Genomic DNA, 19620 nt, shown 5'->3' on the forward strand with positions numbered 1-19620 from the left:
GGGGAAAGGAAAAAGATCATCTAAACCTATGCAAACAAGCAAAATTCTGTTGTCCTGATGGTAGACCTGGATTTCTAGAATATTGTTCTAATCTCAGGACACACCCTGGTGCCTGTCGACCAGCCTGATGATTATCAGGTATGGCGAGAAAACTTGAACCGGAATCCATATTGAATTCAACGATCCATTCCAGGGAAAGAATATTGTTCAGGGCAGACTCTACAAATGACCAATGTGCCCCTCATTCTACCACAGACCTTTACCACACCAGAAATTGCTGGGCGCCCCTTGTTTACAGCACACACAACACCAGATATGAACATTTCTGACAATGGTCTTGAAGTCAAATTTTCACAAGTCACTGCCATCTTGTTTCATTCCGGAAAAAAAAAAAATAAGAGAGAGAGAGAGAGAGAGAGGAAGAGGGAGAGAGAGAGAGAGAGAGAGAGAGAGAGAGAAAGGTAAGCAGAAAGGTTAGTATAGATAAAATAAGTATACCATGAAGCAAAGTTTTCAAGCGGATTCATTGTTTTAAGCAACTAATGAGATTGGTGGCGCGCAGACGAGAAAGGTGCTGTCCCAAGTGCCACACGGGGTAGAACAATGACTTGGCCCTCACCTTAAAGAGTCCACAATTAGTCAGGCTTCCCCTAAGTCCAAATTCCAGTAATCAGCAGGAATTGCTTCCTGAATCACGCAGCCACTCATTGACGCTAAATTCTTTAGGTTTAGTGGAGAGCCAGAGCTCTGACAGAAAGAAAGATGTCCTAGTCTTGCTTCCCTTTCACTTTGGGTAACGTCAGGGGGGCAGAGAGGCCTGAGCGAAGTGCTCGGGCGCACCAGCCTTCACAGTATCTTCTGGTATCACTCTGGGCATGTTGTTGCCCCCTCTTTGGTTGCTACAGGTGATAAACCAGGATAATGGCCTATCCACGTCGCCATTTTGCTTTGAGGATTAAGAGAGCTGTGTGTGGACAGTGCCGGTGGCATGGCGAGGGGCACTAGTGGTGTTTTTTTTCCCCTTGGCTAGGGGCTGTGGAGCTGGCTCAAGGTTATCCAGATGCCGGAGAGGACGTTCCACATCTTGTGCCCACGCAGAGGGACCAGCTCTCCTTTCCAGGGAGGGGATTCTCTGCAAATCCACCCTCTCCTCTCCCCAGGGGTAACTGGACAGTTCTCCACAAGCAGGACTGTGAATTTGGAGCCAGGGCTCCATCTTCCTGGAAACACGCTCCTGGCCTTCCACAGCTCTGTGCCTCGCGAAGGGCTACTATGGAGGCATGGCACAAAAGGGTGCTCAGAAGGTGCTGCTTTGGGGGGCCCACACAGGGAGAAGGAGAGTCAGGAGTCCCAGAAATCAGAAACCCCTGGGGGTCAAGTTTAGGAGGTGATTTTGGTTCTCTTAACATCCTGCAGTTGTCTACAGCAGCGACTTGAAGGGGAAAAGCGAATCAGTCAGAGATATTTGACTGCAGTGGGGCTGTCTTTTGAAGGCCTGCTTTTTCCTCCCCTGCCCTCCTCTTCCCTCTTCCACATTCCACACTCCCCCTGCCCTGGCCCCACTTAATGGTTTATTCAGCTCCATAAAGGGTGTGTCCCGATGCCACCTGTCCACATTTGGTCTTACTCTTTGGCTAATCCTGTAACACTTGGCCCTACCGTTGATTTGGTGGGACTCTGTACATTTTCTGTTAACTATTTCACACATTTATTTCTTATCTCCTCTAAGAGATTGGAAGCTTCTGGAGGGCAGGGGAGAATTTTCCATTTCTTTGTCATTCTTTCTGAGCCTACTCTAAGGCCTTGTGCATGCTGGCAGGTGTGGCAATAGATTCTGGTTGAATCAACAAGTGCTCATGTTTCTAAAAGGCCATTGAGGTCTTCAGTGAATTCTTATAAGAAGGGTTTGTGGTGCCTGGGTGCCTCAGTCAGCTGGGTGTCCGACTCAACTCTTGATTTCAGCTCAGGTCATGACCTCAGGGTTGTGAGATAGAGCCTTGTGTTCGACTTTGTGCTGGGCGTGGATCCTGCTTAAGATTCTCTCTCTCAATACAAATCAAAACCACAGTGAGATACCACCTCACACCAGTCAGAATGGCTAAAATTAACAAGTCAGGAAACGACAGATGCTGGCGAGGATGTGGAGAAAGGGGAACCCTCCTATACTGTTGGTGGGAATGCAAGCTGGTGTAGACACTCTGGAAAACAGCATGGGGGTTCCTCAAAAAGTTGAAAATAGAGCTGCCCTACAACCCAGAAATCACACTACTGGGTATTTACCCTAAAGATACAAATGTAGTGATCTGAAGGGGCACATGCACCCGAATGTTTGTAGCAGTGATGTCCACAATAACCAAATTATGGAAATAACCTAGATGTCCATCAACAGATGAATGGATAAAGAAGATGTGGTATGTATATAGAATGGAATACTATGCAGCCATCAAAAGAAATGAAATCTTGCCATTTGCAATGACGTGGATGGAACTAGAGGGTATTATGCTGAGCAAAATAAGTCAATCAGAGAAAGACAATTTTCATATGATCTCTCTAATATGAGGAATTTGAGAGACAGGTTAAGGGGTAGTGGGGGGAAGGGAGGGAAAAAATGAAACAAGATGGGATCAGGAGGTAGACAAACCATAAGAAACTCTTAATCTCATGAAATAAACTGAAAGTTGCTAGGGGGTGGGGGGGTAGGGATAGGGTGTCTGTGTTATGGATATTGGGGAGGGTATATGCTATGGTGAGTGCTATGAACTGTGTAAGCCTGATGATTCACAGACCTGTACCCCTGGGGCAAATAATACATTATATGTCAAAAAAAAAAAAAAAGATTCTCTCTCTCTCTTTCCCTTTGTCCCTCTCCCAACTCTCATGCTCTCTCTCTCTCTCAAAAAAAAAAAAAAAAAAGAAAAAAAAAAGGTTTAGAAAAATGCTACAAGAAAGGAAAGGCTTATAAAGTCTAGAATCCATCATTGGGAGGGGATGTTTGTGAACTCTCCTGGTTGCTTTAATTTAATGCAGGACATTCCATACAGTTGGATCTTCCCTCACCAAGGCCTGGAATGATGGCGAGCACGCCAGACCAGAGGTCATCCCTGCTCTTGATTCTGAAAAACAGGGTAACTTCTTAGACAATTCACTTGAGCACTGGCTGCCTCTGTTTCCTCACCTGTGAAATGAAGGCTGTTAGAATAAACTTGAAGTTTCTGGTATTGTCTGAGATTTTACCGTCTTTGGGTGTTGTAAGGTTATAATCACAACTGCTTACTTAGGTAGTCCCTTAGCTCTCTGGAAAGATGTAGCAGTTGAATTATTCATCCTGTTCAAAAATTGCATTTCCAATGAACAATTTCTATTGTTGCTGCTTATTTTTTATAAAATTACAAAAATACAGTCTGATAAGTTGAGTGCTTGGGTCAATGAAGGTTTTACCAAGTTGAGGATTCAAAAAAGGTAGATTTTACAAATCAAGAATAACTTTCCAGTAATTTTTATGAAAATTATTTTATAGCATTTTTGTAATTTATGCTTTAAAATTTTGACTTAAATTAAAAAAACTCAGCGCTATAAAGCTGTAAAAGGTAGAGAGATTAAAAAAGAATCTAATATCTAGAACAAATATATTTTTTCTGGTAAAATTATAGACAGTATTATGAATGTTCTGCCTGATTAACTTCTGATTACAACATTCTAATTGGAAAAGTCCTTCAGGTAAAACAGGACAAGCTGTAGTATAATAGGCTGAGAAGCATGGCTTCATGGACACAGTCAGGCATCAAGTATTTAAGCATGCTCCTGGGGTGTTGAGTTCTGGGCTAGAGACTCAGAGGGAGACAATGAAAATTTGGTACATTCTCTCCTTAGAACATACGACTTATTTTTTCTATATAGTTTTATAATGTCTACAGTTATATTTACTTAGTTCTATCTCTATCAACTGAGGAAATAAACCCATCCAACCAACCTCTTTTTATTTTACTTTATTTTTTAGAGATACAGAGAGGGTGCACAGAGGGGAGAATTGGATGGGGGAGGGGCAGAGGGACAGGCATAAGCAGGCTCTATGCCTAGCACAGGGCCCAGTGTAGGCTCGATCTCATAACCCTGAGATCACGACCTGACCTGAAATCAAGAGCTGGACGCTTAAATGACTGAGCCACCCAGGCATCCTCAAGCTCTTATTTTAAAAAGCACAACATAAAATAGTAGGCTTGCAATTTCTTTTCCAAAATAATGCATTGGCTGTCTGCATTTGAACCCTGTGATTGTCATTGCGGTAACTGCTGGCCTGCATGGATTTTATTTTCTTAGCTGAAAACAACCCAGCATTTGTCCAAAGACAACATCTTTGACTTATGGATATGGATTCCCTTAAAAACCAATCAGAAGGAAAACACAGAAAACACAGAAAAAATACAAACAAATTATTCTGATTTCTTTGAGTCCCCAGTTGCAGGCCCACCTCAACATTTTGTAGTTATGGATACAGTCTGCTTCGTTCCAAAAAGGACTTAAGGCGACTCTATGTTCCCTATTTTTATTTCTCATGTGGAACTAATTTTGAACGAATCAACCAGATAGTACAAAGTGGGTCCTAGGTTGAGAATGTGGCAAGCACCCAAATGTCACTGAGAAATTAGAAGGTGCTGAAAAGCTTTCTGAAGCTAGAATATTTCCCCCCATTGACCTTCCCATTATCAGATTTCATTAGAATCACTTCTTAGGAATCTTCTGTAGACAGGCATTTTAACTGGGTTAAGATGTTACCTGGGAGAGGTGCCAAATAAACTAATCTGTGTTAATGTGTTATATATCTGATTAATTCATGGTTGCAAACACAGTGCCTCAGGGGCCAGGCCAGTAGCTCAAGGGAGGGCCCGCGACTGCGGGTGGTGGGTGGGAGGTAGGGGGGGTGAGGTGAGTGGAGAGCTGGCCCGGAGTGGTGAGATCCAGGCCCCTCTTTGGGCCAGCTGTGGCTCAGACCCTGTGAGTGTGTGACATCCGGCTCCAGGCAGCTGGTTTGCCTTCTTTTGAAAAGGATTGCTATCTGGCGTATCCTGATTTTTAAATGTTGATAATTCAGACTTTTTGAAAATGCTGCACGCTCTTAAAAAAAGTCTCTCTGATCACCCTGATTTGGCCTCTGGATTCGTGCATTAGTTGCATTGGATCCTCGTGGCCGTTCTGGGAGCAGGTGAGGGTTCTGAATATCCTTGCCGGAGGGCTGGAATGGAGGAGAGGCCTGGGAGCATGGGACACGGCCCCTGCGGCAGGGGCTCGGGTCCTACCCACCGGACTGGAGTCGGGTGCGAAAGAGGATGAGGGGCAGAAGGTGGCTGGACGGGGGCCACAGCCTCATTTATTCTGGCTGGGATGAGACCCTGAATGACTCGGAGGCTTCTGTCAGCTTCGCCAAATGACACTCGCTTTCCTTTGATGTGGAAGCTGCTCTTGTTTGCTTTTCTCTGGTTCTCAAGGTGCTCCTGAGCGGAGCAGATATCGGGGTCCTGCCCTATCAGTGAGCAAACAAATCCCCAGTGAGACTCGCTGGCTGCTTCTCAGCCAGAGGATTAGCGATGATTTAAAGAAACACGGGAGGACACTTCGCAGAGTGCCTTCTTGGCACTGGAGTCAGCCAACAGCTGGCCTTCAGGAGAAAAGCAATCCTTTAATTCAGGACCAAAACTATAATTTTTCAAACAGCTCCCAAGAGTCGGCCATGGCAGTCTGGCACTCCTGACAAGGAGGCGCCCTCTACGCCAGGTTCCCCGTGAAAGAGCCTCCCTGGGCCCCAGGCGCGCGCTTTCCTGGGGGGCCGGGGCACTCCAGCGGGCGGCCTTGACAAGTGGGACTGTCACATAGAGGCTGCGGTGATGGGAGGGGGATTCGCGGGTGACAGTGGAGGGGGTACAAGGGAGCCAGACTTTCTGAGTAAGATCAGCGTTTGATAAGCGGACCGTTTTGTTTTCCGGTCTGTGGAAATGCAGCGCCTGGGGAACGTCGGGCGCGCCTTGCTCTCCCTTCCCGAGCCGGTCGCCAGGGGGAGCTCTCTGCTTGCCTACGACCCGGAGACGGCGGCGTTCAGCAGGCGTCTGAAATTTTCCGAGAACTCACGGACCTCGTTTTACATTCTTTTCCACGCTCGCCTTTGTCCTGCAGCAACAAGTGATCGCTGCAGGGTACGATTTCAGGGACGGACATGAGAAGGCACTGGGGCTGAACAAAAGCGAAGTAGTTGGCGTCGATTTGGGCATTTTGGAGCAAGAGGAATTTCTGTTGGAAAAGTAGCCCGTGCGAATGTGAGAGGCAGGAGGAGAGGGGAGGGAGGGGGAGGAGGAGAAAGAGAGGAAGAAAAAATTCTCGGTTCCTTCGGAGATGGACTCTGTCTCTGTGACTTAAGCGAGTCTCACAAGGACCGTTAGGTTCTGTTTCGCTCTCCTCGGGACCGCTGCCTTTCCTTGTCACAGATGCTGGTTAGAGTCCTGGGTTAGTCATCATGCAGCAGCTGACCAGCTAACCAATAGATCAGGCGGAATTAACTCAAGAACAATCGGCGAGGTTAGTGCACTGCTTGACTGCCTGACAGGTGCGTGGTTGGAGGGATCGCATCCACGGCCAAGGTTTGACGTGGCCCCTTCGTTTTGTGCTTCTGGCTTCGGTGTATTGACTTAATCCCCAGTCAAGGCGGAGATCTGGAAATACAAGCAGGATCTGTAAGTGGTCTGCAGCTGCACACACGCGGAAACACCCCGCGTGTTGCCTCTCTAATCAGGAGGAATCTATACTCTGACATTCTCTCCCAGGCCCCCTTCTTTCTCCTCATCTCCCCGTGCCTGTCGTGGACTAGCCACTCTTTATTTTCCTTCTTACCAGTCAGGAGGGAATGGAAGACAGAATAAGTAAAGGAGGTCGACTATGTTAATTTACCAGCTGTTTGGTTAAGCAAATAAACAAAAATCTTCAGCCAAAATGAAACACAGATTTTTTTTTTTTTTTTTTTTTTTTTTTTTTTTACAGAACTTGATGACTGGATAACACTAGGCATTCCCTAATACCTAGATGTGTATTTTCTAAATAGCAACATCAGAAAAAGTCCCAGGCATTGATTGAGGTGGGTGATAATATTCCTTTAGAATACAGAGGAGAAGTGGAAGTCATTTCAAAGGGCTTTAATTGCCACAGAGTGATTCTCTTTTCCACTTAACTTTTTCTGCCTCAAGGTCTCCTTTACACAGCATGTCTAAGGCGTGATTTAGCTTTTTGGAAGCAGCTGATGGCATAAATCTGGCCGGACAGGGAGGGTGCTAGGGAGCTGGCAGGACACTCTGCCGGCCAGTGTGCCCCAATGTCACTTGAAACACTCCAGAATGAAGCCGGCGGGGACTGCCGGGTACCCTCACTGATGCAGACAGATAGATAAGGAAAGGAGAAAATGTCGCTTCCTGTGTTTAACTTAGAGAGGCACAGTTCAGGTGTGGTTTTGTCCCCGACAGTTGCACTGTTAGAAAGGCCTTGGGCACTGTCCCTCCAACTGGGGCCTTAGGAATCTGGCCTGTCGTCGGCCGGCATGTCTCGGCCTCCTCCCCTCTGACCTAGTGCATCAGAGCAAGGAAATGATTGTCTCGAAGAGTGTCCTGGGTGATCCTTTGCACGGTCAAGTTTGGGAACCCCTGCTCTTAGGACTCCGGGGACTCTGTTCTGCTAGGTTAGCACAAGGAGGGGAGGGTGCGGTCCAACATTTATTCAGTGACTTGTATGTGCCAGGTGAGGCTCCCTGGCCCCCTGTATCCTCATAGTATCCTTATAGTGAGAGTACTACCGGGCACAGTACGGAAACACAGAGAGGTTAAGTGAATTGTTCAAGGTCACACGGCTGGAAAGAGGTGGAGCCTACCCTTGATTTGAAAGTGAGTGTTCTTTTCACTAAACCATGAAACGCAGAAGATTTTTAATTTCCTTGTCAAAGGGTCCCCAGACATCACTCGTTATAACCAGGCATGAAAAGAGTTTAATTCCCGTTTCTTTACATTTGTTCAGGCTCCTCTCAACCTCCTGAGAGGGAAGTCCTGACACCTGCTTGCTGCGGAACAAATCCAAGCTGCCCTGACAGTCCAGTCTAGAGCAGCGGGCTCTGTCCTCTGGACCGCGCTGGTAGCTTCGGGGGAAAGGAATCACGCGTGCCACACGCCTTAAATTCCGTCTTCTAGTAGCTGGTACGATGTAGTGTGTCTTATACCAATCTTTGGTTTCCCATCATTTGCTGAAATAGAAATGAAGCCTTTCCTTAGGTGAATTTTAGGTCGGACTACTCTGTTGTAGGTTTGGCAGGATTCATCATTTTTCAGAAGATTCTCATTTACAAAAGAAAAGCTCCCTTTGAAAAGGGGTTTTCCCATGAGAATCTGTTGCCAGTCAAGGACCTGACCTCTTATTTTTTGAGAAACTGATTTTAGAGCACCTCAGAAATAGTCCTTCGTCAAACCTCGGCCAGTCTTTTAGACCCCAAGCGGAAGCAGCACGATTCTGTGAAAAGATGATAGGCTCCAGAGGGAGACAGAAGCAAGCTATCGAGCTATGTGGTCTCTTGTTTCCTCAACCATTAAATGGTGATAATAAAACCAACCTCACGGGGAGGTTGCATGGATTAAATGAGATAAAGGGTGTGAAGGGCCAGTCCCAGCATCTGGTGTGTACAAGGAGTCATGTGTCACTTCCTTCCCTTTTTTTGGTGGGGGTGCTGGGGTGGCAGAAGAGAGAGGGAGTGGCCATGGGCCAGCAGCCCACAGTGAGTGGACGTTGGGACCAAACACCAGCACACAGGGAGGGCCCTATTGAAGGGGACCAGCTGACAGAGACCGAATGCTAAGGATTTCACCTTTACAAGATGTGAGTTAGGCATCTCACTACCTCGCCAGGCAGAGCCATCCTGAAAGAGGACTTTGCTTGATCAGACCACAGTGGACTGCTCAGGTTCATAGCCTGGCTTGGCCCTTTGTGAGTTCTGTGCTTTTTGGGAAAGGTACTGTCTCTGTTTCTTCCTCTGTAAAAGTGGACATAATAATGGTACCCTGCATAAGAATTAAAAGTGGTAGTGCTGCCACGGTGCCCGGCATGTAGTAGGTGCTCAAGAAATGCTACTTCATACCTTCCTGTACTAGGAAATGTCTGTTTTTATTATTGACATTGTGCAGTTAGAAAAGCTGCCTTAACTCACTGAGAGGCTCGCTCGCTCTCTCTCTCTCTCTCTCCCTGGGGGTGCAAAGTTAAGTAGGGGCCAAAAGCCTCATCCCAGTGTTTGGAGGAGGAAGAGTGTGAGGAAGAAAGCTCCAGGGTCACAGGTTGAACAATGGACTACATTCTGCCAAGTTTGTTGTTATTGCCGTAAAGGCTACGTTTGCTTCCATGTCTGTAAAAGTCATAGCCTTCCCATCTCTGATTTTTCTTTTTTCACACCTGCCCTAACAAGATTCAAATTTCTCTCTGGCCAAGCATTGGCACCCAGCAATGGCAGAGTGTCTTACTTTATTAACTCTTCTGGTGACAATACCTAGGACAGGTATACACATGTGAATACTCATTGGTTGGAAGGTCCTGCAGGATCATAGACACAGCAAGGTCTTGAGGGACCAAGATCCTGAGGGGAGGGGAAGTCCAGAAAGTTGCACCTGATGTTGAATGTCAGGTATTTGCTTACTGCAAAGTGGTGACCAGGAGGCTAAGAGCCTGAGCAGAAAGGGCAGATTGAGAGCGGAGGGAAACACACGGCAGGCAGTCTCACGCCGGTGGGGACAGTTGAGGTTCAGAACCCTCCAGGATGGGGATATCTGATAAACACCCCAGGGCTTCAGCGGGATTCCCTAAAGCTAATCTTCTTTCTCCCTGGTGCTCTTGCTTTCACCATTTGAATTGGTGATGGACATCTACTCATCTAGTCCAATGGAAAGAAACGCTAGGTTTTTATTCAGCTTCGATAACCAAGTGAAAGTCTAGATTGAGTTGCCAACCACCTGGATATTTCTCTTGGTGAAGAGACATTAAAATCATTTTTAGTTAAATCAAAGGGCAGTGGTAAGATAACATACAAGAATGTGTTTCTTCAAACTGCCCTGAATGTTTTAGACTGAATGCTTCCAGGATGCTGTCTATTGGATGCTTGATGTCTGTGCTCGGATACTGGTGTAAGACATATATGACCATAATTGGAAATTTCCAAATGTAAAATGGCTTGAGAATCCCCATGTTGAAGCGTATACAGCTTAAGATAGCACGCAGTTTTGTTTTATTGATTTTCTTTTATGCATGAAAATTTGTTGGGATAGTGCATGCCTGCCATCAATAACCTCTTTATTGGTTGGAGATTGGGGGCGATTTTGAGAACAAGATGTGTTGAGTCAGGTAGAGCAGAGGCAGAGGAAACTGGGTAAAATGAGCTTGTGCATCTCTGGGGAATTTCTTCCGGATGGAGCATCTCTTCAAATGAAGAAAAGGAAGAGGAAAAGAGGAAAAAGAGGAAAAAAGGAAAGGAAAAAAGAGAGGAAGTTGCAGTGCTTACTTGAAGGCTTAAACTTTTCTCCTTTTTTTTTTTTTAAGATTTTATTTATTTTGATAGAGAGAGAGAGAGATCACAAGTAGGCAGAGAGGCAGGCAGAGAGGAGGGGGAAACAGGCACCCTGCTGAGCGGGGAGCCTGATGTGGGGCTCGATCCCCGGACCCTGAGATCATGACCTGAGCCAAAGGTAGAGGCTTAACCCACTGAGCCACCCAGGCACCCCAAGGCTTAAACTTTTCTAAAAAATCTTTTTATTTGGAAATAATTTCAAACTTACAGAACACTTGAAAGAATTAGAATAATACAAAAAAAAAACCCACAATGCAGTCTTCACTGGTATTTACCCATTGTTAACATTTTACCCCATTCACTGTCTTCTTTGTGCTCTCTCTTTACGTGTGCATGCATTTATGCTCTGTAATACGATATATGTAAATGTGTGTATACTCAGACTATTTTTTTTCCTCAGCCATTTAAGGGTAATTTACATATATTATGGTCCTCTATCCCTAAATACTTTTGCATGTATTCTTAGCACAAGGATATTTTCTTACATAATCACAGGACAACTATCAGCTTCGGGAAATTTAACATTGATACAAGCTAGTGCTTATACTTTAATTTGATTCATTGGCCCAATTGTGGCCTTGATAGCATTTTCCCCCTCAGAACAGGATCCAGTGTAGGGAGAGGTAGTACAATGAGTTGTTGTATCTCTTTAGCCTCCCTCTAGAACATTTCCAAAGCTTTATTTATTTATTTTTTTCTTTTCTGACACTGGCATTTTTAAAGAAGGCAGGCCCTCCCCTATCTTTCCTCGATAGAACATTTCTCATGTGGTCAGAGGTTACCTCATGGTGTGTTGATTCAGGCTCTGCATTCCGGGCTGAAATAGCCCCTAGACGATGTTGGGGGCACATCCAGAAACAAACCATGACATCTCCCCTCGCTGGCGATGTTCATTTTTTTTTTTTATTTTTTAAAGATTTTTATTTATTTATTTGACAGACAGATCACAAGTAGTCAGAGAGGCAGGCAGAGAGAGAGAGGAGGAAGCAGGCTCCCTGCTGAGCAGAGAGCCCAATGCAGGGCTCGATCCCAGGACCCTGAGACCATGACTTGAGCCGAAGGCAGAGGCTTTAACCCACTGAGCCACCCAGGTGCCCCACGATGTTCATTTTGAGCACTCAGCCAAGATATCACCTGGCTTCTCCATTCATATAACTACTGAATTTCCCATGCAACTAATAAGCGGTCTGTGGGTGAGCCCTTTGAAGCCACACAAACATCTTGTCCCACATGGAAGTTTCCCCTAGATTTAGCTTCTGGGGATGATCTTGCCTGACCTGATCTCCACCTTAATGGTGATGGGCAGGGTTTTTAATGGTAAATACTAGGCACTTAAAACATCATTAAGTTATAGAATGTGTGTACTTGATAGCCAACGGTAGCTTTGAAAGTGAAAAGTCCCTCTCTCTTTCTTAATCTAGGACACCAATTCGTGTTGAGGTGAAGTCCCCATTTTCCCCCAGCCTGCTAGCGCATTCAAGAGCTTTAGACGAACCTGCCACCTCTCTTCCCTTGTCCTCAGCCTGTCTTTAGCGAGCTCACCTTGGACTTGGGGAGGGTGGCTTAGATTGTGACTCATTACAGAGCTCCGAAGTGAGTTTATTGCCTGTTTTTCTCTACTCCTGGTCCCATCACCGTCGATTGATCCACATTTGAGCTTCTCAGGTTTTCTTTGCTTGTGAACTATTTCTGTTTCCCTTGACCCCTCACCCTTGGGAAAGGAAGGGGGTTGTGGAGGGGGGTTGGGGCGGTGAAACACCCACCTCTGGAGTATTGACAAAACAGTGCGGAGCAAGAATAAATAAATAACTGAAGGAAGGCAGGCGGCCCACCCCGAGGAGCGTGCAGCCCCGCTCCCTGCCAGGAGCTTGCACTGGGGGCCTGCAATCCGCACATTACCAGGAGATAAGCGGGAAGATAGCACCGCGGAGCCTCTCTGCCTCGGGGTGGGGGGGGGCTACTTTTCCTGTGGCAGAAACTATCTGTGCTCCCCAGTAAGTCCAGGAACAATCTCCACTTATTATACCAGCTCAAAACCCAGGACTGTTTATAGCCTCACGCCGACAAGACACTAACCCTCACTCATTACTGTCACGGTGGGGATTGATCTGGGCCACACTCTCCTTGCATGGGGCCCACATTTTCATCCAGTAAAATCACACGTTGTTAACTCAATATATACAGTGAAAACAGCATGAATAATGGAACCGTTAATCCTTATTTCTCAAAATTAGATTCTACTTTATCCTTCTCCCCTTTCCACTCTTTTGAAAAAGATTCTCAGCGCCAAGCAGAATAGATGTTGTCCAAACCTTAGCTCTAAGCAGGTTCTGTGGTATTTCCATTCCAGGACCAGGTCCTGTTGCAGATCCAATTTCTGGGTGGATTGATTGTATTTCTGCCCCTGGTCACTTCACACGTGACTCAGGAGAAATTAACATCATCCCAGTTACAGTGGAAGAGATGAACATTGACAGTGAGTCCATTGCAGCGAATTGAGTGAAAACTTTGTCTGATTAAACTTGTATCTGTAATATCAGAAATTGAAGATACCCTCATAACCTGGTTTTTTTCCCCTCAGTCTTCCTCTCTGAGCAGATTTATTGGGTTGAAATTATTTTTGGTATTAAATCAGAAACCAGCAATACTAAATCAAACTTCAAGGACAGAGTTTGTCAAAGACTGGTGTGAGGCATTAAGACGCCTTAACGTACATCGTGTCAGACCGTGTTGGGGCAAATACTCCTATGGGTTGTAGCGAGGATGTTCAGTGTGTTAAATTATTGTTATTCCGAGACAGGCAAGTATAAGCAAACAGATCAGATTTATGTTGGCTGTTAGGATGGTCAGCGTGTATAGATCGACTGTCTGTTCCTTTTGAGGGTTTGGAAATGGTCACCCACATTTCTTAAGTACTACAGACCTGACTGTCTGAGTATACACACGTCTGTATATTACTGATAACTGGATTCCACGTGTGAACCCACTAAGTTTCAGTCCCGACTCTGCCCTTATTTCCTAGGTAACCTTGGCCAGCTTCTTCTTTTCCTCATCTGTAAGCAGGATAATTATGAACCCTACCTTACAAGGCTGTCCTGAGAACTGAATGTATTTATGCATGTAAAGTGCTAGCCTGGTAAGCTAGCACATATCAATATGTGTTATTTTAAATATGTAAATATAAATATGTAAGAAATGCTAGTTGTCATTACCAGAGAGGCTGTTTGGGAAAGAGTGGATGAATTGAACCGAGGCTCATAGGGTCCCTGGAAATCAGTCTTGGGGGGAAAAAAAACCCCTAAAAAACAATTAGGTGCTCCAGCTAAAACCAGACTGAGCTACATCAATCATCAAGGTGGCCACGATAATAGATTGGTTAGCTTGTGATCTATCATTTCATGAATTTAAATCTATCTTAAGAATTTCTATTGAAGCACCTTAAAAATTTATGTCTTCTTACTGTTACCCTAGATCTTAAAGAGGTAAATACAATATTTTCTCTTCTGGATGCTTTCCCCTTTGGGGGGCTTATTTTTAAATGAACGATAGTCTTGATTAATGTGTTTGGAGAGAGGTAAATAGCCTTCATTAGTAAAAAGCTCTTGGTGGGAAAATAAGTTGTAGCTTGCTCCTGTTTATGCATATCTTATCAGACCTTTCAAGGCCTGTGGGTAAGACTGTCTGTGTACTGTGGTGGTCTTATTCCTACTGGCTGTTGGCGTTTGTTCCTGACGCACATGATCATGTACCTCTTTCTTTCTTTTAGTGATAGAATATCAGGGTGAAAGCGAGAGGGGCATGTGAGTATGTCTAGTGCTCTGGTCCAAATAGGACACGTGAGGGCACCATCGACTCCTGGGAAGCAGGAAGCCCGCCCTGTCCTGGCTTGTCTGATCCTGTAGTACTTTGTCACTGGACCTCCTATCACTTTGCACCATCAAGGCATTTTTCAAGCATTAGCAAAGTATGTTTGTCAAGGAAAGTAGCTATTCCTGTTCTGGCTTCATGCAGAAGGAAATCAAGTGGAAGGAAGGAAAAGACTTACTTTACTCCCACGCAGTCTACCTGTGCTAATGCTGGCTGAGGTGCCAGTTTCTGAGTGGGGGAGAGGTTGCTTTCTACATATCCCTGCCCAGTTTCTGCAGGTTTTCTTAGTTTATTACCTGTTCGCGAGTTTATAACCGAGTGACAAAATGACCATGTCCAAAAAATACTTTGAGGTGCTTCAGGAACCTTCTCGCTTGCAGTTTCAGAACCTCCTGTGGGACTGGGTTAGATGAACAGGGTTGTTGGAGCCTTCGACACACATAGGTGTGTGTCCCAGCCATGTGTGCCCACGTGGGCCTCAGGTCAGAGCACAGCATCCCTCCATGAAGGTCCAAATGAGACAAGAGCTAAGAGGGGTCGGAACAACTTGGAGAGAGCTACCCTTTGTGAAGTTCGGCATTTCCTGAGGTTTGTTCGTGTTCTAGCAGGATTATTCATCTATGGTGATTTCTCTTTTATTCTTCAAAGGAGCAGTAACTCTGAAGTTAGCGTTGGTGTCCTCGTTTGCCTTACTGTTATCATCTGTGTTTTCCCTTGCCTGCCCCGTGTTCCCTGCTTCTCTGAAGACAGGGCCTGAGATGAGAGAGATCACCTCCATCTGGCTCTGCCACCTGGTGAGGACCGCGGCAGGTGGCACGGCGGGGGGTCTGTTAGCACAGGGACAGTTACACAAGTAGAGCATTATTTCATTGCTGCTTTGTCCCCTTCACACCCTGCAGCGGGTTTGATGGCTGGGCTGTGATGGCTTTAGCCATGTGTTGTGTTTCCAGAAACTAAATTTGGTTTAAATGAGGCTAGGGTTTCAGCAGTGGGGGTCTGGGATATTGTCAAAGTCTAATTGTCACCAAGTCAAGGAAAAGAACAAAATGGGAAATTCGTCCAGTGTTTATTAATTAGTGCTAGGTTTACTCTAACGGTATCCAGACACTGCTCTCTTTCACTGTAACCTGTCCTTAACTCTAGGGTCAGGGCTGTGTGGCTCATATGGTTAAGGGCCAGGGGCAGGAGGGAGGTAAATGAAGCTGAAGGGCATCTGGCACATCTGTGTGAGCAGCACAGATGTGAGTTATTCTGATGAAACCCTAGCTGTGGCTTCTCCATGGTAAGGATGTAATAAGATGAATTATTTCTAACTTAACTGAGTTTATATTTAATTCTGTATCTTATCCCACTTTGGAAATGGGAAAAATAGAGAAGAAAATACCGTAATTCTACAAGACAGGACAGCTGAATGAGATTTTTTTTTTTTTAAAGATTTTATTTATTCACTTGACAGACAGATCATAAGTAGGCAGAGAGGCAGGCAGAGAGAGAGAGAGGAGAAAGCAGGCTCCCCGCCGAGCAGAGAGCCCGATGTGGGGCTCGATCCCAGGACCCTGGGATCATGACCTGAGCCGAAGGCAGAGGCTTTAACCCATTGAGCCACCCAGGTGCCCCTGAATGAGATTTAAATAGTTTCAAAAGTCAAACCCAACCCTTGTTTCTGAATTTGTGATGGATTTAGTGTCTATCATGACCTGTAAGTCAGAGGTGTGCTGGAATCCAGGTGGCTTTACCTTGAACTTTAGGAAGCACCCTCCCAGCAAAGGAAATTTGTCTCTCTGGTCTGCGTTAATAGCAAAGTATTTGTATCGACGTTGCAAATACGGGTTAGCGCCCCAAAGTCCCAATAACTGCATTCATAGCATGGTTTGTCGACTGGGGGACGTTATGTCCGGTAGTTAATCCACTGATGTCCATGTGTTGCACTGATTTTTGTACGTGTGTGGATGTGTGAGCTGCATTAATTTCAACTCCTCCACGATTTATCTAGCTTTGATTTTTCACAAAACACGTGCTGTTCCTTTTCCAAGCAGTAGACGCTGGTAATGAGTGGTAAGCCTTCCATAAAAAGATGCAGAAGCGGGTCCACGTTTCCCTCTGGAGGGTCACCTCAGCAGCGCTGTGCCCCCTCCCAGAGCTAGAAGAAATGAAAGGATGTGACCAAGGCAAATGCCTTGTAATTTTATCCAAACTGCTCTTAGCGATGGTTTCCTGAACTGGGAGTGAAATAGAACATTCCTGCAGGAAGTAGGAGGGTGGGTGGTGGTCCTTTAGAGGGTACCTAATGTTCCTTCCTTCTCTGTCCAGCAGGGGGCAGTCTGACACCAGCGTTGTTTCTGAAAGGCGAGGAAGGTGCTCTCAATCCGTGGTCACTTAGCAGTCTTCACTGGAAGAAGAGCCGTCCAAACCAGGACAGATCTTGCTTCCTTGATGAATCGGACCTGCCACTCACACATAACGTTAAATGATATTAGCACAAAGGCAACCGCTCAGCTCTTTTAAGCTGTGTCTTAACTGCAGAGAAAAGAAAGGAAAGACAGCATTTAGTCTCTTGCTCGAGCATTCCGTGCTTTGGCAGATCCACATGTTTCTATTTCGCGGGTGTGTATGCACCGCATTATTTCCCCCCGCCAGAGTCTGTTCTCTAAGGTTGTGATGTTGACCCCAGATCATTGTTCCGACCAGCTGTCATCATCGTAAGGGTGGAAAGGTTCCCCTCTCCTGTTCCCTTCTTAGCGGGCTGAGCTCTAGATTCGACCCTTATTCTACTTAAAGACAAGGTGGTTTCCAATGGGCAACACTGCTCTTAGGTGTTAGAAACTTGAACCAGTGCGATATCTACTGATTCCTACAAAACAGACTTGAGTGTCTAGATTTGTATTGTTGAACATGGTCGCCACTAGCCACATGTGACTTTGAAATTCATTAACATCACACAAAACCGAACACCCAGTTCCTCGGTCACACCAGATGCGTTTTGGTGCTCAGTAGTCACATTCGGTGAGTGGCTGTTGTATCGAGCTGCACAGATTTAGAACCTTTCCGTCATCTCGGGAAATTCCATAGAACAGAACTTGTCTAGAGGCAGGTGTGGGTCCTTATTCTGGGCTCCTTAAGGGAAACTTTTAAAAAGATTCCCCCCTCCGTCGGGCTATTTCCATTAGTCACCTCACCAGGGTGAGTGGTGGAAGGGGGCTCCCCCTTCCTATGGGCGTTGTGTCCAACTCTCTCCATGAGGGAGTAAACTCCTGACGCTGTGGTGATAAATGTCTGTGTCTGCAGGGACGTCCAGTCCCTAAATGTCGCCTTCTCCGTGACTGCGTTAACCAGGTCACCTGTACGTAGTTGGCAGGGAACACTGGCTTTTTAAAAAAATATAACTGGAAAGAAGAGGGAAATTAGCTTATAAACGAGCCTTGTACAATCTATTTCCAGGCAGTTTCTTTTACCTGACGTGTTAGGAAAGAAGGCTGATCTTAGGCGAGAACAGGCACTGAACCTGGTTCACATTTTTATAGTTACCAAAAACCCTTCTCTCCGCTCATCTTTTTACTTCTCTTCCGGTTCCTTCAAAAGATGTGAGGTTTCTGGAACACTCAAACAGTGTTTAAATGAGAACTGTTATTTAAAAGACCATAAAACTTTAATTTCTAGGCTAACTGAAAAGAAATGGCAAAGGCACAATTAGTGTATTATTAATGGCATCTTCTTGTCTCTCAAAAATGTCCCCATTTGTGTGCTGAATTATAGGGTCACCTAAATGTTTACAAGTTGACGAAACTTAGGGATGCCCTCTGTGATTATAATTTGGTTGAATTTCCCTCCAAACTGCTCTGAAGCCTCCCTTCCACACCTCCACGTCCCTAGTCTCCCCTCTCTGCGCTAATCCAGAATGGTGACCCCAGGGAATCTCTGATCTCCTTTTAGGCCCTGTTTAGATTCCTTTCTCTTTTCCCGAGGCATCCTTATAAGACCCTGAGAGAGGATTCTGTGATTACATTTGGATTTACACACTTCTGAAAGAACATCAAGTCTTGTCGTCACAAGACTGTTCCTTTGCCGTGATACTGACTTGTTTTACAACTTTGGCCAATTCTGTGCTTTTGTGCCTTAGTTTTTCCATTTCTTAAGTGGGGTGCCGATGGTGGAGAACTGCCTCATGGGAGTGCGATGGGGGAGAAACGTGGCTGACTTTGTTTTAGTGCTTGGAAGCTTCTAGAAGAATGATATTACCATCCTCCAGAGGATTAGTTATGAAAGACACCACACTGTTTTATGTATGTATATCGCTTACCAACCTGAGAACACAACTCTCCTGAAAAAAAATCGCCCCCTTCCTGCCTTATTAGTAAACATGACACCAACGACTTAGGAAAATATCAGTGGATCCCCTTGCCTTCAAGAAGACGACGTACTGGGCATAGGGTCTTCCCTTTCCTCCCAAACACCTGCAAATGGAGGAAGACGGGCCCATTTTGTCTGGGTACAATAAGTCAGAAGTCTCTGACAGAAAGACAGCTGCCGAAAGTCCTGTTTGGGGTGCACATGATTTCATTTGCATTTTGATTTCTGTGATTTAACTGAAGGCATAGGTTGTCTCTGCCAAATATCCCCAGCCTACCGAGGGATGCCAGGTAGAACTGCCCAGAGCAGGCTGACTTATGAGGACCGACACAGCAGCTCAACCAGTGCATCCCTAAACATTCAGTAATAAAAAATCTGTTGTTCTTTGGTCGCCAGGATTTAACAAGCTTAATCCCTAGGAGAGGCGATAAAAATTCATTAATCTAATTAAATACTTCTTATTGCCAAAGTGACTTTGTAGAGTAGCTTTGCTGAAGGATAAGTGCAAAGTAAAATGGGGTCCCAGCAGAGAAACAAACGTTAGACTTGAGCAAGCTGGTGCACGCTTCATTAAACTCATAATTATCCTTTGTTCTAAGTAGCTGATAATATTTAATGAGTATCCAAGATAATTTCAAGAAAATGTTTACTAATGAGGTACAAACAGTGCCACGGAACACGGATACCTAGGGTGCCATAACCATGTATCTTCCTGCTGAATCTTGCTTGTTGGACATCGGGAGGGAGACCACAGGCTTTATGACAGGTATTTGAACCGACTG

This window comes from Martes martes (genome assembly GCF_963455335.1).
Source record: "Martes martes genome assembly, chromosome: 6".
NCBI lineage: Eukaryota > Metazoa > Chordata > Mammalia > Carnivora > Mustelidae > Martes > Martes martes.